General features: G+C 46.8%; 2 pseudogenes; one reads left to right on the plus strand and one right to left on the minus strand.

The window, feature by feature from the left end:
* Positions 1-1,782: 1,782 nt before the first annotated feature.
* On the plus strand, positions 1,783-1,899 carry LOC136647141 (5S ribosomal RNA; annotated as a pseudogene).
* A 4,285-nt stretch (positions 1,900-6,184) lies between these two features.
* On the minus strand, positions 6,185-6,303 carry LOC136646267 (5S ribosomal RNA; annotated as a pseudogene).
* Positions 6,304-13,288: the final 6,985 nt, after the last annotated feature.

The raw sequence follows: 13,288 nt of genomic DNA on the forward strand, positions 1-13,288 counted from the left end.
TCCTTCTGAAACTTCAGAGAGACAACAAGCATGAAAAAGCCATATTTTATTTTATGCCAGGCTTTCTTTTCTCTTCTCTTTCAACACTCCTAATGGCTGCCTTCCTGCACACTGTGCAGACAGTCTGGGCTGCATACCATCACCACCTTTCTCTGAACCATTAACGATCAATTAACTAATTAAGAGGTTTTGCCCTCAAGCTAAATCAAATGCTCCACAATTATTGGTCCCCTCTTTCCAAATAAGCAAAGAACAAAATAAAAAAAAAAAAACCCTGCTTCTTAAATAACCTTCCAAAAAGCTTCCCCTGGTTTTCTGTCTTAAAACAAAAAAAAAAACACAACCTTGTTTTTTAAGCTGAAGCTCATTAGGAAGAGTATTAAACAACCTTTGAAGGGAAACTCTCCATAATAATGATGATTTACCCTTCAAAACTGGTAAGAAGGAGAAAGTCGGGCAGCATCATGCCTAGACAGAAAGCCTGCCCCCCCCCCCCCCAAAAAAAAACTATTTCAAATCTTCAGGGCTTGTAAAAACAGCTGTTCCACATGCAAAGGTGAGAAGCTGGGTGACTCCTGGTTAGATGCCAAAGGCAAGGTTGCAGTAATTAAAGTTCACATGTAGAGCTGCATGCCTTTAGAGGTGCCACCTGCACTGGCACAAGTCTGCGTTGACTCAGGATAAGAACTGGGAAGGGACTTAGGATTCAGTGGTTGTGTCTGCTACCAAACCTACCCCTTCTTGATTCATCTCTGACAATTTAGTTGATTTAGGGCGCAATCCTAACCCCTTATGTCAGTGTTTTCCAGCACTGGCATAGCTGTGCCAATGGGGTGGGTGCTGCTTCCCACAGTTGGGTGGCACTCACAGAGGCCTCCTCAAAGTAAGGAAATGTTTGTCCCCTTGCCTCAGAGCTGCATTGCCCTTATGTCAGTTATAGAAAGCACTGACATAAGAGGTTAGGATTGCACCCTTAGTAGATTATATATTTATGGCCCACTGGCACCACAGTCACTCTGCTGTCATGTAGTGACCTGCTACCAACACAAGGTCCTGAAGGCTACATGCAGGCTACAGTGGTCAGCAGAACCTCCATCATCACCAGTCAGTTGGCAGTGGGGGTAGAAGGGGGCAGGGATTGGGCCTGTCCAAAGGCAAGTCAGGGGTGGGAGGGAGTGGAGCTCATCTACACTAGCACATGCTGGGTCCTGTTTCCCCTTCCAAGCCCAGATCCACCCCCATAGACTTCAGACATATGATAGCCAAAGAGCTGGCATAAGTCTGAGAAGACCCCTTGTGGACCAGGCAGCCTATGGAGAGGTAAACATTTCCTATGTCTTCAGGGCTGCCTGTTCCCAAACAGCATGCAGCACAGGCTATGATGGAGGTGCTGCAGGTTCTGTGGATAGGTTTGAGTTGTTAGTTATATATAATTGTGTGTACTAGTACTTCTATAAATGGCAGGTGGTATGTGCCATCTTAGAAGAGGCATTCTCTCCCTTTTCTCTCACCTAGGAGGGAATCCCTCTTTTAAAATAATGCTTTCTGTGAATTAAAACTGTCACCTAAAAATCAGAAAGTCTGCTTCTTGCTTCCAAACAATTGGAAACAGTTGTTTTCCCTATGTACAAGTGTATGCAAATGCAAGTGATACATTTAACAGCCAATTTTCATACAATTGACTTAGATTTTGTTAATCAGGTGGCACCAGCTGCTCTAATTTTAATGGCATGACTAGACATTGTTAATATACTATGTTCATAAGAAGTATCTTTGTGTGTTTTCTTCATCATTTACCCTGCACATGCCCGATCTCGTCTGATCTTGGAAGCTAAGCAGGGTCAGGCCTGGTTAGTACTTGGATGGGAGACCGCCTGGGAATACCGGGTGCTGTAGGTTTATAACATAGCCTTTCGAGACTGAAGGTTGCCAACCATTAGTATGCTAAATGGCTCAACGGTCCATAATTTGCAAAAGGGAAAGCATTTTATTGATTTAAAGTTTAGGGTATTGGACGAACGTCTTCGTTTGATGCATACAAAGCTAACGTGCCAGGGGGGAAGTTTCTCGGGGAGTCTTCTCTGTATGTAGCTTTGTATCAGTGGTGTAGGTAGAGGGGGTGCAAACTGTTAAGTTTTGTGAGGAGCTTCAACGCAGCGTGCGAGCAGCCCCCCCCCCCCGTTCGGAGCTCCAAACAGTTGACGTTTGCCTCCATTTTGCTCCCGCCACCCAAAATGGCTTTGAAGAGGATGGAGAGGGCCACTTGCATGCCACGGTGAGGCTCCCTGCAAAACTTAGTGTCCCTCTAGCTATGCCACTGCTTTGTATGTATAGGTGGCACTGCTGTCCTGATGTTGTGATGGAGGAACATAGGAAACTTCCTCTTACCAAGGCAGAACCCAAGTTCATCCTGGTCTGTTTTGTCCATGGCGTCTGGCAGCAGCTCACCACAGTCACAAACAGGAGCTTTTCCCAGGCCCACCTGGAGATGCAGCCAGGTATGACTGAACCTAGGGCCTTCTGCATGTATGAAGTGTGCTACACCACTGGGTTGTGACCCCTCCTCACAGTCAGTGCAAACTGTCAGTTCCTTCCTTGCAGTAGGTGTGAAATGTGATCTAACCACATGTTCATCTTTGGGTTTTCTGTATGAAGTCTAGATTTTTAACTGGGGTTGGCACTGAACTTTCGTTAGAGTGACCGTTGAATGAATTCAAAGGTTCTTTCCAAGGTGAGGCAGCCAAGAATTTCCTAATGTTTCTATAAGACTAACGGGAAGCCCAATCCTATTCTGCGTTGGAACAGGCAGGCCAACTGGCCTGTGTCATATTCGGCTCAAGGTTGGAGGTGGCTGTAGTGCAACTCAGGGTAAGAGAATATTTTCCCCCTTACCCCAAGCCATCGCAATTGGGCTACTTGGATCTGTGCCAGCTAAATCACTGGAACAGATCTGAGCATCCCTGTGTAAGGCTGGGCTGCTCAGGAGGGCAGTTAGGATCTGGCCTAAGTGCCAGAGGACGGTCCCACCCCCCAAGGGCCCAGTCTGCCCTCCCCCCTGAAACATCCCTGAAATGCCCTCCCCCTGCCTTCTCCAAACCCCCGGTCAGGCCTTACCGACACTTTCTGTCAGTTCTTTGTCCCACATCAACACTTTTGTGCTACTCTTGGGGGAGATAGGCTGGCGCACGGACATGCGCCAGCCTCCCCCCCGTTTGCCCTCCCCCCAGTCTGCCCTCCGGCCTCCCCCAAGTCTGCCTTCCCCCAAAAAACATCCCTGAAATGCCCTCCCCCTGCCTTCTCCGAACCCCCGGGCAGGTCTTACCGACGCAGGTCCAGCTCCAGCCCAAGAAGGCCGGCTCACATCCTAGCATCAGCCTCCCCGACTCCTGTAGATTTGTTTACAGCATGTTCATGACACCCAAAAGCCAGCGCAAGGGACTTGCAGCAGTTTAAGCGCAACTCAGGATTGCACTCTGAATTTCTGAAGGAGGTTCTGCCCATCGCTACCACCTAGTTTTTGAACTACCACTCTATGGGACACAGTCTTTATATAGAGATACAGGGCACAATCCAGAGCGCCCCTTCGGCCGGCGCAAGTCAGCACCTTCACACCACTTTCTTTCTAAAACTTCATAATGAAGGGCCAATTCAAAATCTCACTTGCTGTCAGTCCTCTTTGTCCCACATCAGCACTTTTGTGCTACTCTTGGGGGAGATAGGCTGGCACACGGACATGCGCCTTCCTCCTCTCACTGACACAAGCCCCGGGCCCAGTATGTTCATGTCAGCCTAGCTCGGCCAGTGCAGGGGTCTGGGGCAGGCGTGGGAAGGAGGCCTTCCAGGGTGGGGGAGGACAGGTGGCAGGCATTTCTGGGGACTGGCGGGTGGGGAGCGGGAGGTGGGGCAAGGATCTAGCACTTATGCTGGATCCTAGCCCCATTCCCAGGCAGCCTGAGGCAGTCCCTGGCTGCTTGGGTTTGCACCACCGATTTAGGTGGCACAAATCCAAGTAGACCCATTGGTGCTGCTGCAGCTCTCCCTGGGGTATGGGGGAAAGTTTCCCCTTGCCTCAGGCTGAGCCTCAGGCAGCCCCAAACTTGCGCTGGATACAGCCTAGGCCCGCAAGCCTGCCTTTTCCAGCACGTTAGGATTGCGCTGACACCTTCCTACCTGGCAGCTGATGTGCAACAAACTCATAAGAAGACTGTATCACCTCAGCAAGTGAGATTTTGAATTGGCCCTTAGCTGCTCATTATGAAGTCTTAGAAAGAAATATCTTCTCCAGGGTATTGTAACACAGCAGTTTGTTCTGTCATTGAATGTGCTGGAAAAAGAACAGTCATCATAATGGAATACAGGCACATGCACAAACGCACACTTAATTGTGTTATCTATTAACATCTCCAAGCACCTGAAGAGCATATAATTAAAACCATAGATTAGATTATAGCATAGCCCATTTCAATCACATGAACAAAGCACAACCCATGCTAAGGCAACGCACCGTCCTTCAGGCTTTCAGACACAGAGAGTTGAAAATCAAAGTGGAGCATCTTTAAATGGCAAACCTCATCTTCCTCGCTATGTTCCCACGCTATGGCAGGGTCCGCTTTTTGGCATGCCCGTCTCCATTTGGCTCGATCCAGGGCATCCTCGGGGCGTCCTCAGCATTTTTAAATGGCAGACCAAGTGGCTGTAAACACTAGGTGGAAATAAAACAAAACCTTCAACAGTATTCAACACTTTTTAAAGTGTGAAAGGCAGAAAAATAACATTTTTATTCGCACAAGTAGCATTTCAGTTATTTTCAGAAACAATTCTTTTCAAGAGCATGTCCAATCAAATATCTTATTGAGATCTCTGTAGTGCATATTGATAGTAACTCTGTACAGATTTTCCCCCATCTCTCTCTTTTTGATATTAAATGTATCTGTATTAATTTCTGGTCTTGGATATTGTGGGTCCGATCCTATCCAATTTTCCAGCGCTGTGATGCAGCTGTGCCAATGGGACATGTGCTGCATCCTGTGGTGGTGGGGCAGTCATGGAGACCTTCTCAAGGTAAGTGAATGTTTGTTCCCTTGCCTCAGGGCTGCTGCTGCTGCTGCTGCTACTACTAGTAGTAGTAGTAGTAGTAAGTAGTAGTAAGAATAAGAATAATAACAGTTGAACAACTGCAATGAGTCAAACTACCAGGAACATCAAGCATTATATGGCAATATTTCACCAGTTCTTAAACTCTTGGGTAGTTTTTGAACTAGTGAACACCCAAAAATCCCAGTCCAAACTTCAGGTGAGCTGTGACACCAGCACTGATGCTGCTGATGATAGACCAGCTCTTACACCCCGGTCCCATGTCCTTCATAAGAGTGGCTTGCAGTCCCAATTTATGCCATCTAGAAATCAGCCATGCCAAAGATCTGCTGTTGTCCCCCATTTTCCTCACTGGTAATTGCATCAGAGAAGCTCATAATTAAATTTAGCTATTTGATAAGTGCTCCTGTACGTTCCCTTATGGCTCCAAGAGAAGAGAGAGAGAGAGAGAGAGAGAGAGAGAGAGAGAGAGAGAGAGAGAGAGAGAGTGTATGTCTGTGTGTGAGTGTGTGTGTGAACTTTCTCTTTCATTAGTTTTAAGAGAGTGTTAATGGAATCGCTTCTTTGTGAGTTCTGCGGTGGCAGGCGAACAAGAAATGGAAATCTATATGATCACCCAGTCTGAAGAGCTCTTAAGGGAAAGCCTTTGGTAAATGCTCTCTTCATTTGGGGCCTGGCAAAGAGGGAAGCTTACAAAAGAGTCCTAAGCCCTTATCAGGATACTGGCTTATGCGTTGACCAAGGATTGGTAGTGCTGTGTGAATGCTCCTCAGGCCTGTCTCCAATTGGGACTCAATTATAAGAAACATTGGGGAACACTAAGGAAAAAATTGTATTTTTTTCCAGATAGCTCTAAATATATTCATAATTGCCCAAACTCCCCCTGAGAGCTTCAGGCCCCCTTCCCTATCAGTAGCAGCAGACTCTCCTTCCTGCAGTTTTCTCAAAATCATCCTCCCCAAGCTGCTTCTCTGCCTGTGGGAGAAAAGGTTAAGTAGCCCCTTCCCACCAATACTCTTCTGAGTGACTACATTTCAGTAAAAGAAAACCAGATGGTTGGCAACCTTCAGTATCGAATGACTATGGTATAAGCCTACAGCACCCAGTATTCCCAGGCGGTCTCCCATCCAAGTACTAACCAGGCCTGACCCTGCTTAGCTTCCAAGATCAGATGAGATTGGGCATGTGCAGGGTAACAAGAATCACGTACCTGAGCATTGTGTATGATTTTAGGTTTGACATGGTCAATGGCAGTGCTGCCCCATTGAGAGAGTTGTTGTTGTTGGCATCGTTCAGTCTCGGAAGACTCTGGTATTGCGCTCTGAATGGTGGTTCTGGAACAGAGTGTCCTCTCCAGTGCGCGAAGCCTGGGTAAAGTAGATATGGAGGATAGACTGTTCCCCATGCAGCAAATCCCCCCTCTCCACATCACTGAAATGCTCCAATGGAAAGGCAGAAGCCAATATGGTTGGTTCCAGCGGTGTCGCAGGAATTGCCAGAACGTGACTGTGTTCAGCCATGAACTGGCTCCAGATTTTGCCTCAAGGTTGACTCCTGAAGCCTTTTCCACAACTGGATATAGCCACAAGGCAGTGGAGGTTTGAGGTCAGAGTTTCCTTCTCTTAGATGAGCTGCCTTCCCAGGCTGACGAGTCCCATCTATCCGGTGGCTGTTTAGTCACCTCTTACGACAAGTACAGCCAAACTGAGGGCCTATTCTTATCTCCAGCCCCCAGGGGAAACCCCAGAGAGTTGTTGGCTGCCTACATTTTAGGGTAGCAAGCTTGAATCAGTTTAGTTTGTAAAGGAAAGCTTTAACCGAGTTATTAGCATGGGGGAGGCAACAGTTTTGAATCAGTGGGGTGGTGAATTAAGGACCCATTTATTTGCAGGTGCACTTTTGATTCTGATGTATTACTATAATTAGGAATGAAGAGCAAAAGATTAAAGAACAGGTTTTTTTTAAATGATGAATAGTAGCTCAAGTTATTAAACTTGATTCACACTGCCTTCAGTATCTCAGAAAGGCATTTCCACAGAGGTTAATAAGGTTTTTAATTGATCAATCTGAACAAAGACAAATTCATTCACTCATACAGTGCCGTCTTTATATAGGCGTCCCCTGGCATCCATGGATCAGGAATCCGTAAATCCAGTTATCCATGTACCCTGCAGCCCCCCACAGCCATTACCTTCATTTATGATTTTTATAGTTGTGCAAAGGAATCATGTACTTGCTTTAACCAGATGCTATAAGCAGAAAGCTTATAGCAAGACAAGCAGGCAGGTAGCCTGCAGTTAGAGAGGATGACTCAGTGAATGTGCTTCCTGCTTCCTATTTCCTGTTAACATTTGTTGGGTTGTCCCCTCTAGCTGCAGGCTGCCTGCCAATTTTCTTGCTTTTTCTGGTTATTGTGTCTGGTTAAAGCAAATGCATGATTCCTTTGCACAACTATAAACAACATAAATGAAAGTAATGGGAGCTGGGGCCATTGAGATAGGTTCCCCCATATCCATGGTTTTCTGTATCAATGGTGGGGCCATGAATGCCCTTGTGGATATGGGGGAACACCTCGCTATGGTGTTATATGTTAGGTCCCTGTCCCAAGAGGATTACAGTCTGATGGACACAAGGAGAATGAGGAAGGAGAGGGAAATAAAGACAGCGATAAGCAGTAGACCAGCATGCAATTGTTTCAGTTGCACAAGCTCAGTTATAGTAGGGAAAGAGACTAAGGACAATGGCTTCACAGAAAATCTGAGTTTTAAGAAGGGATTTGAAGACAGAAAGCCAGGAAGCCTGAGACGGCAGAGGCATTCTAAGCATATGGAGAACAAGGGAGGAAGGACACTGTCATTTGACGGAGAAGTTTGGACAGCCAAATGTGGTTGAGCTGGAAAAAGTCAGATACAGGAGCGGAGCAGGCTATGAAAACACAGAGTAGGAGGCAGATGTGAGGCCATAGAGTGCTTAAAAGGGAGGGACAAGGAGTTGAGCAGGATCCAGAAGCAGACAGGAAGTCAGTAAAGGGATTTAAGGGCGGGGGAGATCACGGTGAGAATGATGGGACACATGAATGATTTTGGCAGCAGAGTGCTGCACAGAGGTGAGGTATTAATCAACCCAGCCAGGAGTTACTCAGCTGTGGTGCTGTGTATTCAGAACGAATGTTTTGTTTACAGTGGACTTGCAGAATGGGAGGAGAAAGAGAAAGCAAGAAAAATTCATTAGTGGTGGCACTAACCACGTGGAACGCCCTCCCTGTGGAAGCCTGGAGGGTCCCCACCCCACAGATTATATATCTGGAAGTTTTTCTGGTTTTTCTGTTCCATCTTTGTTGGGGGGGGGGGGGGAGAGTTCAGCAGTGATAACAGGGTTGTTTAGTTCTGACATGTCACTGGTGGTGCTTCTTTTGTCCCATGCTGCTTTTTTTGTTCGTTTGTGGTTTTGTTCGATCATGTTTGCATTGTCAGTTTGACATATTATGAGCTACTGGTAAGAAAGGAAGGATTGAAATGTTTTAAAATGAATAACATCTCTCCCCGTTTTCACTACTCTCTTCACAGGTGGCAAAATGGGGAACCGGTCAGATATCTGGAGAGCAACAGGGAGACTTACCCATGGTAGCAGTGGTGCTAGTTCCCAAGGGAGGGTCCAAGTGGCCATCATTTTTTTCTCATAATGCCTTCTGGAAATGATATTACAGCAGTGATTTTCAATCTTTTTCATCTCATGGCACACTGGCAAGGTACTGAAACTGTCAAGGCACACCATCAGTTTTTTGACAATGGACAAGGCACACCATGCTGTTGGTAGGGGGGCTCGTATCCCCCAATGGCCCTATTAATAAATGACCCTCCTCCAAACTTCCATGGCACACCTGCAGGCCATTCGCAGCACACCAGTGTGCCATGGAACAGTGGTTGAAAATGGCTGCATTACAGCATCACCCCCTTATTATCTTCCCAGCCTCTGCAAATATTCAAGCTAAAAGTTCTTCCCTAAGAAGTTTTGTTTCGGCCCTAACATAAATATGACTCTAAGGATGCAGTTTGATGTGTCCCAGATGAACAGCAGTGGACTTCCCCAGCCCCACACCTGGGGCAAAGGTCCGTGATGGCACCCCCCCATGGGCTATCACTGCCCCATGCAAAAATCCTACCCCCCCCCCACTCACCTGAGGATCACAGAGCCTCGTGTGACCCGGGGCTGCGTCAGGGAAGCCTCTCTGTGGTTCCCTGAGGCTATAAACTATGCAGTTTCTGCCCACATCGGGAGCCTCAGAGAGGCTTCCGCAGGGTCCTAGCAGCTCACGCTTGGGGCTTTTGCCCCATCGGACCTAATGGTAGGTCCACAACTGTAGATGAATAATTTTTGTTTGGGCAACATAAGGAAGTTGTCTTTGCAAAAGTGGAAGACTTATCAGCGATTTTGAAATGCATCCCATATTCATGCATAGCAATTCATTTCATGCACTAGTTACTGAATGATGAATTAATAACAGTATCATAGATAGGGCGTCTTCAATTTGCTTTTTTTTTTTTTTTTAAGGTTCTATCAGCATTTTGATTAACAGAGATGAGGGAGGAGGATTCAAGGCATCCATCATTCAAATGGTGACTTGAAATGAGTAGTCTTGACATTTTCTCAGATACTTTTTAAAAAAGTAAATCCTTCTGTGATTTCCCAGGGCATACCTGTGGAAAAATTCCTGAACGTTCAGAAAGGGTGGCTTGCATGCAGTAATTAGGTTCACACGTTCCACAAGTCTGATCCAGTGCAACTTGCAACTGTCAAAAAATGCAATCAACCTGTAAATCAAGAAGATGGGTGAAGCTTGACTTTGATTGGCATTGGTGTTTAAAATGAGAACTTGCTTGAAGTATTAATGACTTCAAATACTTTATCCAGAGCTGGCTCAAATGTCAGTCAAGCTATGCTGACAATCCCTAGAATTCACTTCGATCTGATTTGATTAAACATTTTAAGGGCTAATCAGAGACGAAAGAATGCCAAAGGGGTTTAACATAATCGGTTTGCTTTATGCATATTCAGAATTGCTTAACGTGGATTACCTCGTTAATCGGCTTGATTAAAGAGGAGTAGAAGTATGGCTGTCCCCCTATCCATTCAGTGGAGGAAGTGAGGGGGGAGGGTCTAATTTGTATGAATGACAGTAGCAGACTCCATTTATTTATTTATTTATTTATTTATTTATTTATTTATTTACAGCCCAACCCCATGCTCCAGTGTATCTTTACATTCACCAGTACAAAGATAGAGCCATTGATGGAGATGTCCACCCACAAAATGGACACACACGTACACTTTGGTGGTACCACTCTCCAGTGGCATAGCTAGGGCATCTAGCACCCGAGGACACAAAAAATGTTAACACCCCCCATACCCTATATCCCCATAGCAACCGCCCCCCAAAAAATTTTTTAACAACCCCATATGACATAGTAGTGGTCTTCAAAAGACACTTCCTTCTGAGGCCCTGGATGCCATGCCTTAAAAGGGTGCCTTAGAGGCCTCTGAAAAGCACATTTGTTTTACAGCAAAAACCAGAAGTGCCTTTTAGAGGCCTCTAAAGACATCTCAGGGCATGGTACCTACGGCAATGTACCCTTCTGCCACCCTTAGCTACGCCACTGCCACTCTCCCTCACAAACACGGAGTATTAAGTATTATCTCAATCTGGAGAACAGGTATGGCTATAGGGAAGCCTATAGCCTATTATCCTGCAGTGACCATTGTGAGCCCAGCAGCTGGATGAGGTTGCTGACCTACAGCTTCCAGTCAGGCCCCCATGGCAGACAGTGAACCAACTGGTGCAGCCAAACTAGTACCGATTATCTGGCTGTTTGTTGAAAAATATACAGTGGTACAACAGCCCTGCTGAGAGGGGATGGTTAGCAAGCAACTCACTTATATGTTTCTCTTTCAGAAGCTAGTCCATCACTGATACTGTTCAATAAAAACTTGGGCTAGATCACCCAGATAGGAATTGCTTCTTCCCACCTCAGTTGTTTCTTAGCTCAGCTGGCCTCATGGATGGACCAGCAGTGGACTCATGAATTATTGTAGAAAATATGCTGGGTATTTTCCACAAAGCATCGAGCTCAGCCAGTGAGCACCCATGTGCACCACCTCAGTCAGTGTAGCTGAAAACCCAGACAATACCCTGTGCAAGAATTAAGTACAGTTTATTGCTGACTGCATTTGTTTTAAATAGAAAAAAGGGATTGTGTCTTTGCCAGGTTTAGGGGGTGGGAGGGAGGGAGCTGTGCTGAACTAGAATCCATCTGCAACAAGACCATTTTCATATGCAGATGTAAATCCCACACAACCCAATTAAAAGAAGATGCCCTAGTAATTTATCGGGCACTTAAAGTCATCATCGCCCTTTTAATCCTGACAGCTGGACAAACATTGCGTATTTTTGTCTGTGTGTTGCTTTGCATTAACACAGTCGCCATAAAACTCCGATCCAGTGAATCAACTATAATGAGGTTGTTGCAACAAGAAAGGACGGTTCATTGAGTAAAGGGTATATAACCTGATCGGCAGAGACTAAATCTTCACTTGCTTAGCATCCTGCAGCAGGGATGAGGACTGGGAGGGCTGCCGAGAGAATTACTATTATGCTTTATGGTTTCATTTGAAACATTGGTAACTCCTACAGTGCTCTTTGGAGTAAAACACACACAGATGGGAAAGCCAGGAGTTCTCTGTGTCTCATCTGAGTGTGTCCAGAGAGGGGGGGGGCAGCAACTCAATCCTAACCAACTCCAGGGAAGTGCAGCCACTCAGCTCACACTGTAACCAGAGCTGAAAAGTAGCAGACAGGAGTCTCCTCAAGGTAAAGGGACATTTGCCCCCTTTCCCCAAGTAAAGCCCCAGCCTGTCAGATGGCCAGCACAGTTGCCCCGTGTCAAGCTTTCAAGGGGGAATAAGATACGGTGTTTGCTGCTGCCACTGGTCCTGACCCCCTCCAAAGACTGCTGCACCCCATTTCACCCCATCCCCATTTCACCCTGCCTTGCCCTTCCCCACCCTCTGCAGTGGCGGACCTCCCCAGCCCCACATCCTGGGGCAAAGGTTCGCGATGGCGTCCCCTGTGGACTGTCACCACCCCCCCATGCGGAAATCTGCCCTCCCCCTCACCTGAGGCTCACAGAGCCTCACGTGACCCAAGCCTGCATTGGAGAAACTGGGGATTTGAACTCAGATCTTCAAGGTCCTAATCCATCAAGCACTCGAACCACTAAACTCTAGAGCAGCCATTTTCAACCACTGTGCTGTGGCACACAGGTGTGCCACAAGTGGTCCACAGGTGTGCCACAGGAATTTGGGGGAAAGTCATTTATTAATAGAGCCAATGGGAGATGTGAACCCCCACTGGCAGCATGGTATGCCTTGTCAACTGTCAAAAACCTGGTGGTGTGCCTTGACCATTTTAGTGCCTTGTCAGTGTGCCATGAGATGAAAAGGTTGACAATCACTGCTCTAGAGCCCAGTGGTTTACCCAGGACAAGTGAGGGGCAGAGTAACAGAGCACACTGGCATTGGGACGGGTGAGGCTTTCCAGGATGTTCCCACTTCCCTGACCATGTGGGTCATTCAGTATTCTGTGCTCATTTGTTTTTTCTACTAGTCCTTAAGGCTGTCTTTGCCATCCAACTGATACACAGAAATTTAACAGATGAAGATTTTCTTGTCCTGAACTTAAAGTGTTGGGAAAAACGTGATCTGCTTTATTTCTATGTCATGTTGCTGTGGGGGGGGGGGGGGAAGAAGAAAAAGCCCAGGAGCGGCGCCGCTGCAAATACTTGCCAACACTAGATTGTGCCTGAGCGGTCCTTCTACTTCAGACCATTTCGCGCAGATTTTCCACTGTGACTGCTGGACAGGGAGCTGCAGGCAATCCCAGTCCTCTGTCATATGCACCTGCATGATACATCTGCTTTCAGTCACCTCTTTGCTGTATTCACACCTCATATTCTGGGGATCTTCTTCAGGTTTAGACATCCATTGGAACTTCGTAATGTGTGATGGAACCTCTAGTACAGGGGTGCCCAAACCCTGGCCCTGGGGCCACTTGTGGCCCTCGAGGACTCCCAATCCGGCCCTCAGGGAGCCCCCAGTCTTCAATGAGCCTCTGGCCCTCCGGAGACTTGCTGGAGCCCCT

Source organism: Tiliqua scincoides, chromosome 3 (genome assembly GCF_035046505.1).
Source record: "Tiliqua scincoides isolate rTilSci1 chromosome 3, rTilSci1.hap2, whole genome shotgun sequence".
Lineage (NCBI taxonomy): Eukaryota > Metazoa > Chordata > Lepidosauria > Squamata > Scincidae > Tiliqua > Tiliqua scincoides.